Below are 21006 nucleotides of genomic sequence, written 5' to 3'. Positions count from 1 at the left end.
GGATCTCTAAAAACACTGGCAGGTTATAGCCAGATGGGAAGGTAAGAAACTTGACTGCTCCTTTTTGTTCCATCTCCAAACTTATGGTCATTTTTTGCTTCTTTTCTCCTACATAATAAATCCTTGTTGCTTTGTCTCCTTTTTGATTGCCTATGTTAAGAGTAATACCTGGGTGAGTGATATTCCAGGCTAGCCCATTTTAAGGAAAGGGGGAGCTAACATTTCTTTTACAACCCAAAGGGGAAGCCATGGCAAAGATTCCCTTGAGAGGTCCAGTGTAAGGCAGTGGAGCTGGGACTTGCAGGGAGCTGGGACTTGTGGGATAACTTCATAAAGTTATCCTAGGGCAACCACAGTCAGTTCCTTGGGACAAGCAGTGAGACAGCAGGGAGAAACTTGCAGGCATCCCATAAACAGGTTTGTGACAGCTTCATCTTGAATGGTCTTAATTTCTGGTGTTTTTTAATGGTAGTTGAAGATGCTCTGTGCCTTTTGGAACTGCTAAGGAACCCATGGCTTTGGGTCCTAAACTATGTCGATCTCAGTCTATGAAGACGTTGCCTCAAATAACAAACAACCCTGTATCAAAGGTATCAAAATATATCAAAGTCCAAATGGTTCAGAGAGTTGGAGTTAGCCCTTTGTGAAGTTATCAAAACTCTGGTCTAGAAATAGATTGGCAAGAATTGGTCATACCCAGATGTTGGGAGAAATTGCACTTATGACCATGCAAGAGCCATTTTTCTGCCTTCAAAACCCTGGAGAACATTGTAATTCAAGCAAGAAATATACCAAGCCAAAAGTTTATGTAGCCAGGTAACTAATATTTGCAGATGCTATGTGGGAGTGTTGCAATGTTATTCCACTATGTGACATATTTATTAAATATTTTGCTTTAGGCAACATTCAGATGAACACTAGATTTACAATAAGATAAAGGTAAAAAAACCCACCAACCATCTTTGGGTTTACAATTTGCCTGTACAATTTTAAGACTTCTGAGGAAAAGCCATGAGCTCAATAGAATGCAGTGAAGCTGCCAAAGACATTTTAAAAAGGAAGAAAATATAGAAAATTAACATGACATCTTTTTCCTCCAATATTTCTCACATAAGGGATCCCCTCTCATGTGGGAAGCAGTTGGAGTGACTGGACCTGGTGCACTGTTATTCCTTCCCTTTTATTGCTATTTGCACCACTGTGTAGAAAGAATCTGCTACCCTTAAGATTGGTAACATTTTGCACCCACTTTGCATCAGTGTAAAACACTGCATAAGGCAGGACAATGGTGAATTGAGCTCAATGTCTCTAATCCCAAGTGGACGTGGATGCAAAATGGGAGCTCCTCAAGGAGACTTTTAACCTCTTGCACAGTTATGGATGGGCCAGACTTATTTTTTATCCCAGGCCTCCCAGAATATAAGAGCTCAAGATGATTAGCATGGAAAGTATCCCTTAACATCCCTATAGAAGGCATAGTAGGAGAGGCATGGCATACTTCAGGCCCTAAGCTTCAGGCCCCAAGCTTCAGAGCTTCAGGCCCCAAACATATAAGTGATGGCTATAAAATTATATCCTTATGATAGACGATTACATCCTTATGATAGGGTCAGACTCTATCAGATTGTAGGTGTCTGTATCCAGTGGCTATTGTTGCATGTAGATGTGAATGAAAAGATGCTCTGCACCAGTCCAATGCAGCTAGAGAGCTTGTGCTTTTAGGAACAGCCATCAATGCAAGCAGTCCCTTCCCAGCAACAAAAGGTAGTTGATTAAAGCCATATTTTGTGCGCTGATACCAGCTTATATTTTAACCAAAATGTCACTGATCCAGCAGCAGCATGCTGCCAGAGAAGACAAGGTGCCAAAAGGAATGTTTAAATATGATAGTATGACTATAAGGTATGTGAAAGCAGAATGGGTGTCCAGTAGGGCTGTGTGAAGCTTTGTTCCCTGATTCAATTTGGCAGAGATTTGGCCCAATTCGGTGGCCAAATTTCTGAATCCTAATTGAATCAGAGGACCCCTTAATTTCTCTGAATCGAATTGGAAGATTTGGAAAGATTCAGAGATTCAGACACAGACACAGCTTTAAATGTTTTTTCTACATACCTCTAGGTAGCAGGGGCTCATGAGTGCTGCAATGCTGGGGTGCATGGAGTGTCCCACAGAACTGCAGAGGGCTTCCCAGTGCACTCAGCAGCAGACCCAGAAATGGACCAGAAGCAGTTCCAGTCCACTTCTGGGTCCGCCAGGGAGCACACTGCCCCCCCCCGCCATGTCCCCCTGGCTCAGTGACTAGTGCCTCCTGGGTCTAAGGGGGCACCCAGGGTCCCCCCATGGCCAATTGCCGAGCCAGGGATGGGGGGCGGGTGGGCAGCGCACTCCCTGGCAGACCTGGAAGTGGACCAGAAGTGCTTCTAGTCTATTTCTGGGTTTGCCGCTGAGCACGTGGAGGGCCCCCTGCACTCCTGTGGGACACTCCATGCACCCCAGCATTGCAGCACTCATGAGCCCCTGCTACCTAGAGGTATGTAGAAAAAAACTTTTAAAGCTGTGTCTGTGTCTGAATCACTGATTCTCCGAATCAGCATCGAATCTTCAGTTTTGGATTCGGCCAAATTGAATCAGGGGCAGTGATCAGAATCATCGAATTGAATCACTGTCCCCGATTTGGGCCGAATCCAAATCCAGATCAAATAGGGCCCACTTCGGACACTCCTAGTGTCCAAGCAAAGCAAAGATTCTCAAGCTGCAGTCCACACTGCAGTCCACACTGTCCTCCCTGGGGGTATGCTGGAATGAAGCATTTTGAAAACTAAGTGGGGGGCCTGTGATGTTGGCAAAGGAGGGGTCTAGAAGACTTTTCTGTTTTGAAGTGGCCTGGAAAATGAAAAGCTACAGAATTTTTGCTGTAGGCAATTTCTATCAAAATATGTTTCCTTTAACTATTTTTAGAACTCCTTTGGCCAGACCCTTATGCAGCATTTACTCCATCAGCAAAGAAAATAGTAACAAGGGGCTATAGCCAAACATAAAGTAGTGAAAGAGAGGTAGTCAAAACTTACAAATGTATTCATGGGTGACCACTCCTCCACTGTTTTCTGTTAGAAAGAGACTTGTTTCAGTAATGCTAATTCCTTCAAGAAGGGAACAGTAAGTAATAGGAAATTTGTCCAAGTAGAAAAGAAGGGAGGAGAGCAAAAGGGAAATGATTCATTACCAAAACTCAAAGCAAAAGAATAACCCATTCATGATTTGCAAAGTCATCTGTTTTTCTATGTCATTCTGCTAATGAATCACTGTTCGTTTACACTTTGGGAGTAGCACCTTACAGACTTAGAGGAAATGGAGACTATTTGCAGCAGTGTTCTTATGGATATGTTAGTAAATTTAGTGAAACATTTTAGTTCCCCAACACCTGGCTAAAGAAAGTGCTTCATTCATGCCTAAAACTAGCGAGCCTTCCCAAGTTCTGTGGATTGCACAGGATTTTAAAATGTTTGTCTCGTTGCCAGATTTATAGGCAACTGATTCAATCTAGAACCTGACAGTGTTGACACTCATATATTTGAAAATGCCAGCAGTATGAATAAGGACAGTGTTTGCTCTTTCTCCCTACTTAGAGTGGGTTCATTAGTGGTTTAGAAGCAAGAAGAAACTGAAAGGCTCTGCTCAGTGACAAAGCTAACTGTATTGGCAAGCTATTTTACAGAGCCACTCATTGCAAATTATGATGTTTTCTGAGTTACTTTATAATTATAAAAACTCAGAGCCCAGGGCCAGGTACAGACATTACATATAAACTGGTCTAAGTGATCGGAAATCGATCTAAACCCAAAACCATAAAGAAGTTTGGCACACATAGACCAGTCTAAAAATTGATTTAGGTTAGACTGGTGACTTGAACTTCTGTACTAGATCTCTTATTGATTCAAGTTAGATTGCTGTCCTCTGGCACACCAGCCTCCTTCGCAACCCCCCACACTCCTCACTCGCACACCCAACCAGGGACCCCCATGCCCCCAGGCTCAGGCACAGCCCCATGGAGCCTGACCCTGGTTCCCACACACCCAGCCAGGGATCCCATGCCCTCATGGCTAGGCACAGCCCCATGGAGTCCAACCCTGGCTCCCACACAGATCTCAGTGGCCAGAGCTAGGCACCCTTCCACCAAGACCCCAGCATGGACCCCCACTGCCTGTGCAGGATCTGGTGCGGGAAGCTTACCTCTGGTGTTTTGGAGTGACCTGTGACCTGTGACCTCTGTAGCTTAACCATTGCTGGTAGGTACCCAGGCCATGGGCACCGAGGGTGCTGCAAGGCTTTTTTGGCCTGCAGCTACAGGGTCACAGAGTACTGGGGGAGAGGGGATGTTGGGGTATGCTTGGCCATGCCCAGGCAGTCATTCATGAATGGCCTGGGCACTCAGCTGTGCTCAGAAGTCTCCAGTAGCTGGGGAGCGCGTGGTACATGCTGGGAGGTGTGCAGGAGCACCCCCAGCCTGCAGGCCTCCTCCCCGCCCCACCAAAAAGTGAACATGTATACTAACCTAGGCCACTTACAGAAAACCATGTAACTTAGATTGATTCCACCTTGGGCTTTCTGAATGTCTGTACTTAGCCTAGGGGGAATCCCAAGACTTGATAATAGAAATGCTGTATTCTGTTACATGGAGCTTTACCTGGAACTTTTAGATAACATTTTTTGGGGAATTGTCATTTTCTGCACTACACTACTCAGAAACTGCATGCATAATTTTCTAGTCAGGCATGATCAACTTTTTTCCCCCATGATATGAATTGAAAAGGTCACTTAGTCTGTGATTTCTGAACAGTGAAGTGACTGAAGTGATTTTTTAAAGGTGTTACCTGGATTACAGGTAAACTGGTTGGTTGGTTACTGATAAACAATGCAAAAGATAGGCCTACAGCCTGACTTTTTATTGCTTACACCCCAAAGCACAGCAATAAGCACTTATTTGCATCTTTTCTGGCAATGTAGCTTCTTACTGGCTAGGAAGACTCAGGAGAAGGGAGGATTATTGAATGTGCAGTTCTCCAATTTTCCCTCGAGGCTATGCCCTATATTTACACATGGTTTATTTTAACAAATATTCTCTGATTGGTTTATGTATTCTTTTTTTTAATGAGACTTTGGGAACTGAACTGAACCAGTTTTTCAATGGCCTTGGAAGGTGACAATTAGAATGGACTTATATCCTTGTGAAAACAACAGTTCTGGAAGGGAGGGCTTCTTAGGGTGCAATTACATGTTCGAGTTTGCTAATTGTAAGGAACGTTAGTTGGTATTAAGCTTATTAATTAAGAGCTAATGAACTGTGTCATGTTAAGAGTTAACACCCTCTCTAATGTGCACTGCTCAGACTTGCCAGTTGAGGGCTGGGGAGTAGGTGCGTGTCCAGGGCTCTCCCTGCCGGGGGTGGGACAGGGAGCAGTGTGCCTGGAGGCAGAGAAGCATGGAGCAGCATGTCAGGAAGTGAAAAAAACATGGACCTGGGACATGGGCGGGGGGGGAGGTGCGTTATATAAAGGTTAAAGCATTTTTATTTGACTAAAGTTAAATAAAAGAAATTAAAAAATAAAGACTCTAGATTCTCACTTCTTTCAATAAATTGTGGGTGGTGGGAGAGGGCAGCCCAAGCCCCCAGTGCAGCCAGCCCCTTTTGCTTGAGGCTGGGGGGAGGCCAGAATAGACCGCAGGGGGAGTTGTCCAGCAGGGGGTTGGCATAGGTCTGGTGGGGGGGCTGCAAGCAAGGGCTGATGAACCCATTCACATTTCCCTCCTGGTGGGGGTGGAGGAGGTTTGTTCTGGCACCCTGAGGCCCCTGATTACTCACAGCACTGCCTGTCTGCATTCCAGCCAGTCATGCTAGCCAGACACCAAGTTCCCTGCCCCCTGTGGGGAAGCGGGGGACAGCTCCTGCTAGTAGGCTGCAAGGGAATCTGAAGAGGGGGGAAGCTGGTGCAGACAACAAGAAAGGCAATCAACCATGTCTTTAACATCCTGGTAAACCCTGGGTCAAAATAATCTGTTTTTTGCCTTTTTCTGTCAACCTCATGTTGGCAAGTCCACTCCCACCAGAAATATCCGTTGCAAATACTCCAGGATTGTTGACTCTATGATTTTGGTAGCTAAGTAGGCCTCTGAGCCACACTCTTTTAAACAAACAAACAAACAACAAAATACTTCTGCCCTGTCCCAGACATGAGGCGGTGAACCTCTTTTGCTCAAGCCATAGCACAGTGGCCTGGCCCCTCCTAGCAGCACACTGTTCCACTCACAGCTTGCTTCCTCCTCTCCTCTGCTCACTCTTTTAGGAGCTTTTAAAGCTCCCAGTGGGGGACATTCCAGCTTATGCAAATGTCCTGTAGCTGGGCTTTCTTAATGGGGTTGATTGTTCCTTCGCAAGGGAACAGACTGCCCTGTTACATGTGGCTAGTGAATGGACAAAATGGTATACCGTGGTAGTTATAGCACTGTCCTAAAAATTCAGATAGATTCAAATGTCCTTTAAGTAAGAGGAGCATGGATCTTACACATCTGGCTTTCTGGGTGAATGCCCTAACCTCTTGGTACTGAAGCTACAACATGGAAGGACTTTCTTTAGTCAGTGCATAAGTTACTGCACACACTCAGCTCATGTGTCTACCTCGTGTCTATGTGCAATATGCTTGCAGAAAGCAGAATTCTGAATGACAGCCAGGACAGCTTCATCATAGGCAGGTCTTGTCTTACCAATCTCATCTCCTTCTATGACCAGGTAACTCGCCACCTGGATAATACAGAGCAGATCAACATTGTCTACCTAGACTTCCAAAAGGCTTTTGGTCTGGTATCCCATGATGTTCTCATGGGAAAATTGGAGGATTGCAGGTTTAACTGCTCAACAGTCAGGTGGGTAGAAAGCTGGCTGCAGGGTAGGACCCAGAGAGTTCTAATGAATGGATCTGTGTTGTCTTGGTAAGAAGTGGCCAGTGGTGTCCCTCAGGAGTCCAGGCTTGGTCTAGTGTTTTTCAACATCTTTATCAGTGATTTGGTTATAGGGGTGAATAACTCACTGGCCAAGTTTACAGACAAGACCAAGTTATGGGGGAGCGTGGTCATGCATGAAGATATGCTACAGATACAGATGGACCTGGATAGGCTGGCAAGTTGGGCGGATCAGAACCAGATGAAGTTCAATGTTAAGAAGTGTAAAGTGCTCTATCTGGGGATGAACAATCCCCAACATACTTACAGTCTTGGTGGCACCAAACTGACTAGCACCAGGCCTGGAAGGGACCTATGGGGTAATAATAGACCATACTATGAACATGAGCTGTCAGTGGGATGCTGTAGCCAGCAAGGCAAACAATACTCTGGCATGCGTCAACTGATGCATCTCAAGCAAAACCAAAAAAGTGATTCTTCCGCTTTACTTAGCATTGGCGAGACTGCAGCTGGAGTAGTGCATCCAATTCTGGGCGTTGCACTTCAACAAGGATGTGAAAGAGCTTGAGAGAGTCCATAGAAGAGCCACCCATACAATCAGAGACTTCAAAGGCAAGCCATATGAGGAAAGGCTGAGGGACTTGGGTCTCTTCAGCCTAAAAAAGAGAAGACTAAGAGGGGACTCGGTAGCAGCTTACCACTACATCAGGGGAATACATCAAGGGCTCAGTGAACAACTGTTCCCTAGGGCACCCTTGGGGAAAACCAGGAGTAATGGCCACAAACTCCTGAAAGACTATTTCATAGATGTTGGGGCTGGAAGGGACCTCAAAGATCATCAAGTCCAGCTCCCTGCCCCAGGGGCAGGAAGTCAGCTAGGGTCAAAGGATCCCAGCAAGATAAGCATCCAAGTGTTTCTTGAATGAGTCCAGAGTAGGTGCCTGCACCACTTCTGGAGGGAGTCTATTCCAGGTCTTGGGGGCTTGGACCGTAAAGAAATTTTTTCTTATGTCCAGCCTAAAATGGTCTTGTAGGAGTTTATGACTGTTGGTTCTTGTTTTTCCTTGGGGCACTCTTGTGAAAAGATGTTCTCCCAGATCCTGATGTACACCCCTGATGTACTTATAAGTAGCCACCAGGTCCCCCCTGAGCCTGCGCTTTTCCAGACTGAAGAGTCCCATGGCTCTCAGCCTCTCTTCATAAGGCCTGTTCTCTTGCCCTCTGATCATGCGCGTGGCTCTCCTTTCAGGGTTAACACTAGGAAAATCTTCTTCACAGTAAGGGTGTCTAGACTTTGGAATAAACTCCTCCCAGAGGTAGTGCAATCACCTACCCTGGAGATCTTCAAGAGGAGACTGGATGGTCACCTCGCTGGAGTCACCTGACCCCAGTTGTCTTTCCTGCCTAGTGCAGGGGGCTGGACCCGATGATCTTGCAAGGTTTCTTCCAGCCCCTTAAAATCTATGAGTCTATGAATCAATCATCCTGTTTAATGCAAAACAGATATCTTTATATATCTTGGTTTATCTTTTTGATCATGTTTCTATTTAAAGTAGACAGCGTGGTCTACATGATTTGCTATACTTTGTAATCAGGTTGCCTAGGCAACAAAGCTTCCTCAAACTGAAGGTTTCTGCTATAAAATGCCTTTAGACAGCTTCTATTTTCCAAAGTAACTTCTTACATATTTACTGATACCTTTTAAAATGTCTTTATTCTGTGATACATTATATTTTACAATACTTCGTTAAGTAGTATAACTTGATCTACAGTTTTTCCATTACAAATGCAGAGGTATAAAACATAAAACAGAAAGGGAAAAAAGGGAAAAAAGAAGTTTCCTCATAACTTAAAGTGTTCAGACAGAAGTGCAGCTCCCAGCTGTAACTCAGAAGGACTCCTGCAAATTGTTCTGAGTTACAATGTTACCCCAGACCAAACAGAAGTTCATTGTTGGTTCCAGGGGGGAGGGGAATCTAGCTGTGATCTAGGAGCCTGCAGCCAGGTTCCCATAGCAATGGCCAGGGCTTTCTGCCATTGGTCACTGTTTTCAGAATAGGAGGGGGGAAAGGCAGCAGAGGGAGCTCATTCTTGGGGCTCCCCAGCTGGTGCTGAAGGGTGGGGTGGGTGAATTGGAGCCCTCCACTTTGGGCGGGGGGGTGGGAATACACCTATCCTTCCCTCTGGGGTGGGGTGGGGGCATGAAAAACCCCCAGACTGAACCTCTTCTGCTCCCTCTCCCCCATCCCATTCTGAAAACTGTGACAGGGCAGGCACAAGTTACAAAAGATGTTATATTTTGAAATGTCTTTATCTGATTCATGCAATGAGGGGTCAGATTTTCACCTGGTTGGCCATTTTTTTAATTGTTTGCAGTCATGTACTTCTGTTTGGTCACAGCTATAAGCTGCTTTCTGTGGCTAGATTGGCCAAAAATTGTCACTTCTGTCTGTACTCAAAGTGTTTAAGTAGTTAAGTGTAGCTGCTTAGCTGTAATAGTTACTCAGCCTGCATCTCTTCTGATTGGAACACCAAACATGAGTGAGTGTCTACAGGGGAATGCTCACTCACTCATGTTAAGTGCCCTCTGAGCATCTCAAAGTTACACCACTTCAGGAAAGTGTTAACTTTGAGCTGTGATATCTAGCTTATGTTAGGGCAACTTTAATCTGTTCCATCAAGATAAAATGAACCATCCTTCAGCATCCCAGGATACACCACTCTCAGCTCTCTTCCCCAAAGCAAGGATAGAGTCTGTGTGTCCTGGCTCCTAGCTATACCCTTGCTCACTGGCTCTCTAGTGGCAAGCCAGAGCTGCGCAGTCAAAAATGGTATTTACCCTTAATGTGTGACTGCTCACAGCACATTCTAACTTTTACACTGCTTAACATTCCACAGATTTAGCTGGAGGTCATGGTAGCAATCTCTCACAATTGAGAATGATCACTCCCATGGGTCAAGTAAAGGGTTGTAAATGAGTCTGTTGATGTCTAAGAAGGCTGATCCTAGAGCTGAAGACTCTGGCAAATCCCACAGGTGATGATTAAAGGGAAGGTTGGACCACAGATTTCTCGGTCTTGTTTCCTTTCCTTTCCTTTTTGTCATTTTTCTGCCTCCAGGGCGAGATGGTTTTTCTCAAAGTAAGATGTACCTTCTTGCACAAGGCATCACCATGTAGCCCTATCCAGGTTAGTTTTTCCCAGTTTGTGGTGTCAATGCCACACGTCTTAATGTTCACCTTGAAGGTGTCCTTGAAGCATTTCTTTTGGCCCCTACATGTCCTTTCTCCTTGGCTGAGTTGGGGCTATAGCAGTTATTTTGGTAAACATGCATCAGGCATGGTCACATGGTACCCTGTCTACCTCTGTTGATGTTGAATAACCAGTGCTTCCACTGGTAGTGTTAGTGTTGATGAGGGTACTAGCAGTTGTGTGACAATCCTCCCACTTTATGCCATTATGCCAAGGATCTCATGGAGGTAGTGCTGGTGATGGTGTTCCAGACTTTTAAGGTTGTCCTCATAGGTCACCCAAGCTTCATAGCCTTAGAGAAGAGATGGGATTACCACAGCCTTATATAGTAAGATCTTGTTCGAGTTAGTGAAGGTTAGTGTGACAGAACCAGGCCACAGGGGCAGCTGCCATGCCCCCTGGTGGCCATGCAGCTCCTGCCTGGCTCTAGTATAGCCCTCCCCTGATTGCTCGCCCACCACTCTTTGTTCTTATTGAAGGTTATGTAAAGGAGGCTGCCCATGGGCTTTAGAGTGAGCCTGTGCAAATCACTATCCTGCCTCTCCTGGACCCTCCTAGTCTCAGTTCAGCCCTCAGGCTTAATAGGCCACCACCCTGTCCATCTCTCTGCAGCCTTAAGGGCTCATTGCATGTCACCATCCTTCCCTCCACCATGCCCCATGCCTTGTGGGTGTTATCGCTCACTGATGTCACCTTATGTTCATTCCACTCAGCCCCTTTCTGGGCTCCTCAATAATCCCAGCTCCTCTTTGGGCTCTGGGACCCTCTGGTCACCTGTATAGCCCTTCCCTGAGCTCCTGGATCTTCTGGTTGCCTATGCTGCCCCTCTCTGGACCACTGGACCCTGTGGTCACTTATGCAGCCCCTTTTCAGGCTCCTGGTTCCTGTGGTTGCCTATGCAGCTCCTCTCTGGGCTCCTGAAGCCTTGGGTCCCCTCTCAGCCCTTCTCTCTGGGCTCTTGGTCCCCCTGATACCACACCAAGCCCTTTCCTGGTCTTGTGTACCTTTTGGCAGTGACTTGGTTGAAGTTGTGGCATCACTGGAGTCAGTCAGTAGCCAGCTCTTCTCAAGTCTTGATGTCAGATACCTCAAAAAACAGAGATGCAATCCAGTACATGAACCTACCCCGCATACCCAGATCTGGCTGTGTACCAGCTCAAACCTGTGCATCTAGATCTGTCTGCATGCTAACCCAGTCCAGCGTGCCAGCTCAATCCTGTGTGTGCTGATTCAGCTGCACACAGGCCTGACTCTGCTAACCTGGATCTGGATACAGGCTGGTGTGATCTAGCATGGAGGGCCATTTAACCAGTCCACAGGGCTCCCCACAGGTCTGGAAATTTGGGAGCATGGCAGTGGCAATTAATACTGCCACCTCTCCCTCACTGATACATTTCAAATCTGTGGGGAGTCGCTCAGGCTGGGTGACAAAAATGAAAGCATGTACATGTGCATTAATGTGCTTTAGTTAATGCACATTAAATCTAGTACCTCCATTGTGAGGTACTAGGAAAATAGATGTTCATTAGCATGTCAATATGCATTAATTAAAGAGCACGGTTTTTAAGTGATGCTTAAAGCATATTGACATTCTAGTTTGAATGTGCATTAACTAAATAGCACAGTTTTTAGTAATGCTTTAATGTGCATTAAATATGTGTAGATGTGCACATTGTTCCATGGATCAGGGTTTGAGCATCCCTGATATAGTTAATAAAAACCTAAACAATATATAGGACAAGATCTGTGTGTTTTGATACGCAGAAAAAACTGAATTCCTTTTTACAAGGAAATGCTTTGTATGTTTTAGGGGAAGAGAGAATATGACAGAGATGAGGAAGATACATTATTGTATTCTAACTGTGTCACCCACAGGGTGGTATGTTTCATGATACTTAATTGCCCTAAAGCACACAGATGGTTAAATTACAATAATACACTCCAAATTGATTCCAATGCAATTAATAATGTGTCAATTAATTTCCTGAGTCTTTCCTTTAAAATTAAATTATATGCATTTAGCACCTGAATAGAATATTACTACAGCTTGTTTATTGCTTAAGGACTCTACTAGTAACTATACTAACTAGTCATTAGCTTATAAATTAATTAGCCCAGCATTATATTAAGCTCCTAGAAAATAAATATATTTAAGTGATTGCTCTAGATATGCACACTTTTACAAATATCTGTTAAACTGCCTATGTAATTTCATTTCCTTGCAGCTGTGGACTAATAACTTTTTTTTTTATAAACAGCTTGTATGAATATCTTTGTTTTCTTTGCTAGGCTGCCTGTACCATCATATGATTGCAAAATCAATTCAGAATGTGAAGGAAGAAACCCATAATAGTATATTTATCTTCTGATTCATGAGAAGGTGGGAAGAGAATACATAACAGAAGAGACAAAGTAGCACAAAATGACCATATAATCATGAAAATTATCTAAATTGTTGTTAGAAATTCCAAACATCTTGGCTGAAAGTCACATGCCAGAAATGTTGGGCTTGCATAAAAAATTGTTTATAACAACAACAAAAAAGAAAAGGAGGTTATTATTTCAAACCCCTTAAAATAGTGATTTCAGACCAGGTGCCAGACCACTAGGGTGCCATGAAATCCTTTCAAAGGTGCCACAGGAAAAGCAAGAAGATAAGCAGATAAGAGGAGGTTCAGGTTCTTCCTGCCTGATCCCTCTTCAGGGAAGTAAGCACTGTAATAAATAAATTAGATTTTGAAATGGGGTGCTGCTCAATTCACAAAGTTGGGGGAAGGGGAGTGGGATTTCCTTGATTCTGGAAAAGGTTGAGAACCACTGCTGTAAAAGAAGCTTTCCCTTTTTCACAGCTCTACTGAGAGGCCAGTCATAACTGTAGTCCTTCCAGTGCCACACACAAAGTACAAATGCAATGATTCCTGTCCCTCGGCTTGGTTTGGTCACCCATAGGAAATGGACTTAAGTCCTTCAGTATTATAAATCTTTACCACTTAGGCCACATAATTAACTCTTCTAGCTTGCAACCGTAGACTTTTATCCTTGAATGTATACCAGCTACTAGAAGATGAGGTGTAACACACACTAAACAATAGATGCTACGAATTTCCCCAAAAAAAGATGACAAAGAAAGGGGCACATGCTCTTCAGATCTTGGTCCCTGAACAACAGCCATACAGTAGGCTGTATTTTTGCCAGGATAGTAGGACATTGAACCACTTCTACTTAGGCCACTGGAAAAAATGTAGTCTGGCCCTAAACTGTGAGTAGCCACATTCCCATGTCACACCTTAAACAAGCATACTTTGCAGTGGGAATTTGTGAGAGTTTGCTGCAACTGTCAGCAAATGATTAAGGTAAATCATGAGCCCAGAAACAAAACAGTAATAAAAGAAACCTACTCAGTCTAACAATATTAAGGCAAGATGAGTTCAAAGGAATGATCATTGCTTTTATGATCTTTCAAAAATATTTCTCAGAAGTATATTTAGAACAGGATCATGGAATTTTGTGACTGATATAAAGGATACTTCTAAAGTGTGATTTACAGGGCATCTATACACATTTCCTGGGGTGAAGCCAGGGCACTTTAATTAGAGCAGCTCAGAGGGCCGCTCTAATTAAAGTGCCCACAGCATCATGTGTATTCAGCATCCCATGCTTCAAAATGGTGACGGGGCATTTAACTAAAGCTCGTTCAATGAGCTTTAGTTAAAGCACCCCCAGCGCCATTTTGAAATGCGGGGATGCTGAATACACATGATGGCGGAGGTTGCTGGAGCACACTCCAGCAGACTCATGGCAGACTCAGTTAATTGATCCAGCTCTGGTATGTGCTAATTAGCATGCAGCGGAGCAGAGGCCCATCATGTGTATAGGTGCCCACAGAAACCATTTTCCCCCTTTATAGTTAAAAAATTCCATCTATTTTTTAAAATAGCCATAAACTCAAAAGAGAAAAGCAATTTAGAGATGTTCTGAATAGCAATTGTTTATTAATTCAATCACCAGGATATTGCCTCCTTAACACTGCACTGTAGTTTGTCCTTGGAGGTGCTAGATTAGATTGAGGTTCATAATATAAATATGTAAACTGATCCTTTTTTCCTGTAGCACTTTAACATTGTTTACTGGCTTCTTTTAAGAAGGCTAGGATCTAAATATTACCTTGTTTGCAGCAAGACATTGTGGCTCTCAGGGAACACCAGAGTGATTCATACCTTTCAGCATTACCTGCTGGAGTAGAACCTTAGGAGAATACCCCTATCCCCACTGGAGCAGGCACTGGTCTGGCTGCACTTACCTACTACTATCATCAATGATTTTTTTGGGGGGGGAGAAGGGGACTTGTTGTTTCAGGGATGGGGACTCCCTAAAACTTTCAAACACGTTAAATTATGGTTATCCTGGGCAAGTACTGCCCTCACTTGCTTGGCAAAATGGGGGCCCCAGATAAAGCAGCACCTCCATTAAAAGAATGCCTCACAGATATGACAAATCCTATACATCTGGTTACTTTGGCAAGACCATCTGAAAAACAAGCTTGCAATGCATTAATGAGTACATGCAGGAGAGACTGTATTCCTAGGCACGCACTGTGTTGGTATCTCTAGAACTGTTGGTATAACTAGCACAATCTTCAGAGTTAGAGCAATTCTCCATACGTCCATTTTTAATAGTCTCTGAGCAAAAATGACCTGCCTGCAGGTATTTGAGAATTTATTTCACAGCTGTTAATTTCCCTCAATCATTCCTGCAGAACCCAATAAGTGAAAAAAATAGATTGATATAATGCCTCTCTGCTTTTTCCTTGATATGAATGACATAATAGCCATTAGTGCCACAGGGATTTATGTTCAGGTTTCAAGAGATGTGCATGCAAGTTCATTGAACAGAACTCAGCTGACTGTGTTGTACTGCCCTATGCTTAAAAGTCACTCAGACACATCATAATAAAGCTCAGTGAGCCAGTTAAGAGTATATATTTGCTTTCTTGTAATTAGTTCTTTAATGTGGGGTAAAATAAATGTGGTTATATTCCAAAAAGCTCATCTACAGTACTGAGGAGAAAAAACCCACTCTTCAGCCATAAGTTGATTGAAGGGGCTTGTCTTAAATTTCAGCATAGTACTGAGTAATTCTATTAAATAGCTGAATTTCTTTCCCCCCACCCTGCTTTGGTGATGTTAATCAGCTCCTTCATGTAATATTAGTCACATTTAACCTGAAAGGAGATGGATTCATTCAGATATAAATAACTAATTTTGTTAAAGCCTCAGTGAGGGAACAGAAAAAATGGACATCTAGATGTTAACTGGACAGAGGCCAGGCATTTAGACCCCCAAATGTCAATAATAATGTTAAGGCTGTGACCAACAAAACCAGCAAATGCAACAGATGACACCCATCTTAATTTACACTTAACTGAAAAGCAACCTCCTGCCAAAACGCAATGTCCTTTACTACAGTTCATGCCAGTATTCTAAAGCAGGGGTTGGCAATATTTTAGGCCAGCGTGCCAAAAACACCCCAACCTCAACCCATGCCTTGAATTGTCATGCCAGGGGCAGATGGTGGGGAGATGTGAGGGGCCCAGATCACATTGTTGGCAGTGCTTGCACACCTCCAGGTGGATGGCAGGGGAGGGACCAGGGTTGCACTGCCCTGGCCCCTTCCCCATCGTGCATCCTTCTTTCTATGGGTGCTTATACACTTGCAGTGAGGCTGCTCCAACATGCTGTAATTACAGTGTGTTGGAGCTGACTTGGTTAATCACACTCCAGTAGACTCCAGCGTCATGTGTATCAGGATCTCCGCACTGAAAAATAGCAGCTGGGTCACTTTAACTAAAGCTCATTCATTCACCCTGTGTTAGGGGAACCTTTGGTGCCTGCCACTTTAAGAGGTTGAAATAGGCTGTGGAGCAGCCAGCAGGTGAGGTGTGGCTTAACGAGGCAGTCACATGACCACAAGAGGGCTCCTGGATTGGAGGATGTGGCTGGGCAGCCTCAGTATAAACCCAGGCCCTCAAAGCTGAGCTGGCAGTTGTGGTAGGAAGCCAGAGAGACAACATTGCCCAGCCAGAGCTGTTGCTCCCAGAACACCTGGAGGTTCAGGGCAGGAACTATGGGGCTGGAGGAGGTTCTCGGTCCTGAGGAGTGACCTAAAACTACACCCTGCTAAGGTCGGATGGTGTGGTGGGGCAGCCTGTGGCAGGGGGGTCCCCAGGACATCACGGATGGTGTGGTGGGGCAGCCTGTGGCAGGGTGGTCCCCAGGACATGCCACACCAGTGCCTCCCTAGTGAAAGATCAGTATGGCATGCTGTAAAGCCTCATCCCCCATGACCCAGTGGGTACTCCACAGAGGGGACAGGTGAGGGGTCCAGGCACATCATCAGACCTGAGACCCAAGGGGCAGGAGGCCCAAGAGCCCTAGTGAGGGGGCAGTGTAGTAGCCCTAGTGAGTGGGATGGAGTATTGGCCCCAGTGATGGTGCATGAAAGAGTGATTGGGCTACACAGAGTAGTGTCCATATGGCAGGCCTGAAGGACTGCACATAGGCCGGCCTAAGTAGAAAGGAAGCTGTGTTTTTGTAGGGGCCCAAGAAGGTGGACCTGTATGGGAGTGAGGGTGAGTGGCTCAGTAAACCTACCCAAAATAACCTCGCTGGCCCATGCTGGGGCCAGGACCATACCAGATGAAGGGCCAGAGGATCTACCACAAGGGATGGCCAGAGGCTAGATGCCTGGGGTTCTGGCTGGCCTAGAGGCAAAGCCAGGGCCTGTGTAGCCAAAGGTCCCACAAAGGGCCACTGCCAAGAGAAAAAAGGACATAGGGAATTTTGCAGCCCAGAATGAGGGCAGAGATTAGACTCCCTGAGGAAAAGGGATCCAGGTGGGGCCCGAATGTCAGGCAGGCAAAGTGGAAGTATTTATTTACAGCTGTTTATATACATTTAACTCCATTCTCTGTTAACCATATAGACTAAAGGAATGAAAAAGGGTGATAGAAATTGCAAAATCAGAGAAAATCCCAGGAGTCATGGTAGAGCAGCCACAGTTGGACCTGCACAGCTGTGGGGACAGCCACAGTTGGATATGAGTCCTGGTGTGTGGGGGGAGCTGCTGCTGGGAGGGAGGGATTGAGTGGGAGGTAGGCAGGGAGTGAGGGGCACCAGCAGGGCTGGGGGAGACTGACTTGGGAGTGAAGTACAATGACATATCAGGGCTGCTCAGCACCCCAAAGCAGTGTGGGGGCCAACTGCAGCTGGATCCGTGTCCTGGTAAGTGAGGGGGGATGGCAAAAGCTCTGATTTTTCCATGATGAAAAACCCAAAATCAAACATTAAAAGGTATAGGTATTTAGAATTTATTTTATTATAGTGACTGAAGTACTAGTAGGCTTCCAAATTGCTTTAAAACTGTAAATATATCAATAAAACATTGTGTTCAACTGATATCTATATACATAGGAGCCTTTCAATTTAATCATGGACTTTGGGGTTTTTATCAGAGTAGGGTTTTTTTATTAATATTCATTTTTTAATTGGGGAAAACCAGGATCCCTGATGATGAGTGAACTCTGAAACCTAATGTTAGGGGAGGTTATTATAATTTCCAAATATCCAACTTTCCTTTCACAACTTCTACAATAAAGTTTTGCATTGTCAGTACACCTTTTGCAATGAATTGGGGGCATAAAAATGTATCCGAGTCTGTACCTCTAGGGACACTGTGCTGATTGTTTTGGTCACTTGCAAGCTAAATTCAGTACCATTCTCAGACTTCTGTGGTCTGTCTGCACTGCCATAAAGATCCCCTGCTTGTCAGCAGCATGACTGTGCATGGGCTAATGAGCAGCTATTCTGGTTCTGATTCCAGTGCCAGCATGGGGTATTTCTGCATGGCACTATCTTCGCATTACAGACACATACCTTCAATGTGCACACACTGGCCATGCTATTCCCAGTCTGCTACACCAGAATACTGCTGTATACATGGAGCCCTGTCTGTGATACAGAAGGACAAGTGATCTTACAAAGGGGGTTGAAATATTTCCTTCAAAGAGAATGTCACTTTCTCCTCTTCTGCCATCTTCATTATATTTTGTTGCCACGGGAAAATGGGGCAAAGAAGGCTATAAGGTAAATGACTATTCTCAAACTTTGCACTGGGGGGTGGCACTTTAATTAAAGTGGCTTTGATGAACTTTAGTTCAAGTACCCCCACCACCATTTTGGAGAGCAGGGATGCTGAGACATGAGACATGGAAGGCTACTGGAACATGGTAATTACCACACTCTAGCAGACTCTATTAATTGAGTTTGCTCCAATGCTGGGAGGGAGGGCCACTGTAATTGCAGTGCATCAAAGCAGCCTCTATGCTCATGTACAGGCACCCTGGGAGACTACTCTGTGTTACCTTGTCCCTTAGGCTGGAAATACACATTGCCAAATGACATTGATCAGCTGTGCTGCATGTGTCCCTCAAGCAAAACATGTCATACACTTTTCTGCCAGTTAATGTTGCAGGATGATGGGTGACGTTCTCTTGGGGCTTGGGGGGCCTGGTCCTGCACACCCCATGGAATTCTTCAGCAGGCTCAGGACCCTTAAACCTTGGAAGCACCTGCCAGGCTTTCCCCACTTACAGACATGTGTTCCTGGGATCTCTGAGGATTTGTCTTAGCAACCTGGGGTTCCCCTGCTTACCCAGAGGGACCTGTGGGGTCTCTTGGGATTTGCTTGGGTAAGCGAAGAAGCCAAGCAGGCCCTCCCAAGCTTTGAGGGGGCTGAATTCCAAGGGTGCTCAGAACAGGGCCCCCATGCCCAGGGTGGTTGGAGAGCATGGGCAGCCTTGCTCGACTGCCTTTTGTTGTGGCCATAATCTTTGTGAAGCAACAAAGAGTATGGAATTTTACTCTGTACTGTCATAATTACTTTTATAGCTGCCCAAAGCTGATGAAAGGTGACATCTGTTTCTGCTCTTAGAGTCCCATTGCTCCTGAGATTACAGAGGGAGAGGCTTTATTAGATCTACCCAGGTTTCAAAGATTTGAAGCAATACTTTAAGCTTTGTGCAGCCTGGGTATCTATCAGAGCACCAGAGTGATGTGCCCATAATGGTAAGCAAGAGTCCACAGCATGCTTTAAAAAGTGGTGTTTCTAAGAAGCTGCAGGTTTCGTTGTTAGGAAACCATTCATACAATCGGAGATCATTCATGTGAGCATGGAGATTAAGTATGCTGAATCAGGTTGACCAAAATTATATGTGACAACATAAAGGATAAACCCTTAGTTAGCATAAGACAGTATTTTCCTCTGTGGTTTGCCTTTAGATATGCAAAAGAAGCAAGGATGTGAATTGTGATACATCCTTTGAAAGTGAACAATTCTGATGCATCTGATAAACATGCTAATCAAACAAAATGACCTGCCCTCAGTGTATTTGGTATTTTACCCCTAGTGAGCTTGCAGTCATCACACACAGTATCATAGAAAATTAGGAATAGAGGGGACCTCAGGAAGTCATCCAGTCCAAACCCCCTGATCAAAGAAGGACCATTCTCAACTATCTCATCCCACCCAAAATTTTGTTTACCCGGGTCTTAAAAATCTCCAAGGATGGAGATTCCACAACCTCTCTGGGTAGTCTGTTCTAGAGCTTTACTATCCTCCTATTGAGAGAGTTTTTCCTAATACCTAACTTAAACTTCCCTTGCTCAGCTTAAGGACACTGCTTCTTGTTCTGTCATCTGCCACCACTGAGAACAGTCAAGCTCCATCCTCTTTGGAACCCCCCTTCAGGTAGTTGAAGGCTGTTATTAAATCCCCTCTCAGTCTTCTCTTCTGCAGACTAAACGAGCCCAGTTCCCTCAGCCTCTCCTCAGAAGTCATGTGTCCCAGGCCCCTAACCATTTGTATTGTCCTCTGGTGGACTGTCACATGCTTTCTGTAGTGGGGGGCCCAAAACAGGACACAATACTCCAGATGTGGCATCACCAGACATTAGGGCCCAGGTCTACAATGAGAGTTGGCATACAAATGATTTACATCTCCATCCCTGAAAATTAAGCCCTGGGCTTCTGAATAGAACTCATAAATCTATGTTGAGTACCTAAGTCCCCAGTACATGGAATTAGGAAAGGTATGGGAGAGAAATGGGAGTCACAGGCAGCAATCAGCATATTGAAGAGAAAGGGTTGCTTGAGCCATCCTACACGAACCCAAGACAGGGCTGTGTCTTAAATGTCTGAGAAAGAGATGAAACTTAATTCATAGTTGGACATGGGTATCTGGCACTCACAGCCTCAAACCCATTTCTTTACCTAGTGCTTACCCTTCCCTTCTGATACAGAAAACTGACTATTTCTTGTTTTACAATAGGCCAAAGGAGGAGGACATAGTGGAAGTGATCCCCATCTTGCATATAATAGCCTAGTAGTTAGAACACTTACCCAAACAAGTTGAAGGTATGGCCTCTGTGCTTTCCATTGTTCAAACCCACAACTCCCACCTCCCAGACAAGTGCCTAACCACCAGACTAGAAGAAAAGAGAATGAGGGCACTCTCCATGACTTCTGTTGAATGCATTAAAAGGAATGCATGATTTTTTTGTTCCAAGAAAGAGAGAGAAATCAAGTAACAGAACCTCTAGACCAGGGATGAGGGCAATTCCCTTCTCCCAGTGTTGCTTATGCAAATCACACTGAAATGGTCCTGAGGAAGGCAAAGAGGTCACCTACTTCCTAGGCAAGCTTTCTAACCACTGGACTGTTGAAGGGAAATGGACATGCCTGCTGAA

At 44.8% G+C, this 21006-nt stretch overlaps 1 long non-coding RNA gene across 1 annotated transcript in view; it reads left to right on the top strand.

Moving 5' to 3' along the window:
• LOC112550301 overlaps positions 1–21006 on the top strand; it is a 65181-nt gene that overhangs the window by 38236 nt on the left and 5939 nt on the right. The window lies entirely within an intron of this gene.

The sequence above is a fragment of the Alligator sinensis genome, unplaced genomic scaffold, assembly GCF_000455745.1.
Source record: "Alligator sinensis unplaced genomic scaffold, ASM45574v1 scaffold353_1, whole genome shotgun sequence".
In the NCBI taxonomy this organism is placed as follows: domain Eukaryota; kingdom Metazoa; phylum Chordata; order Crocodylia; family Alligatoridae; genus Alligator; species Alligator sinensis.
This window is presented reverse-complemented; position numbering and strand designations above follow the sequence as displayed.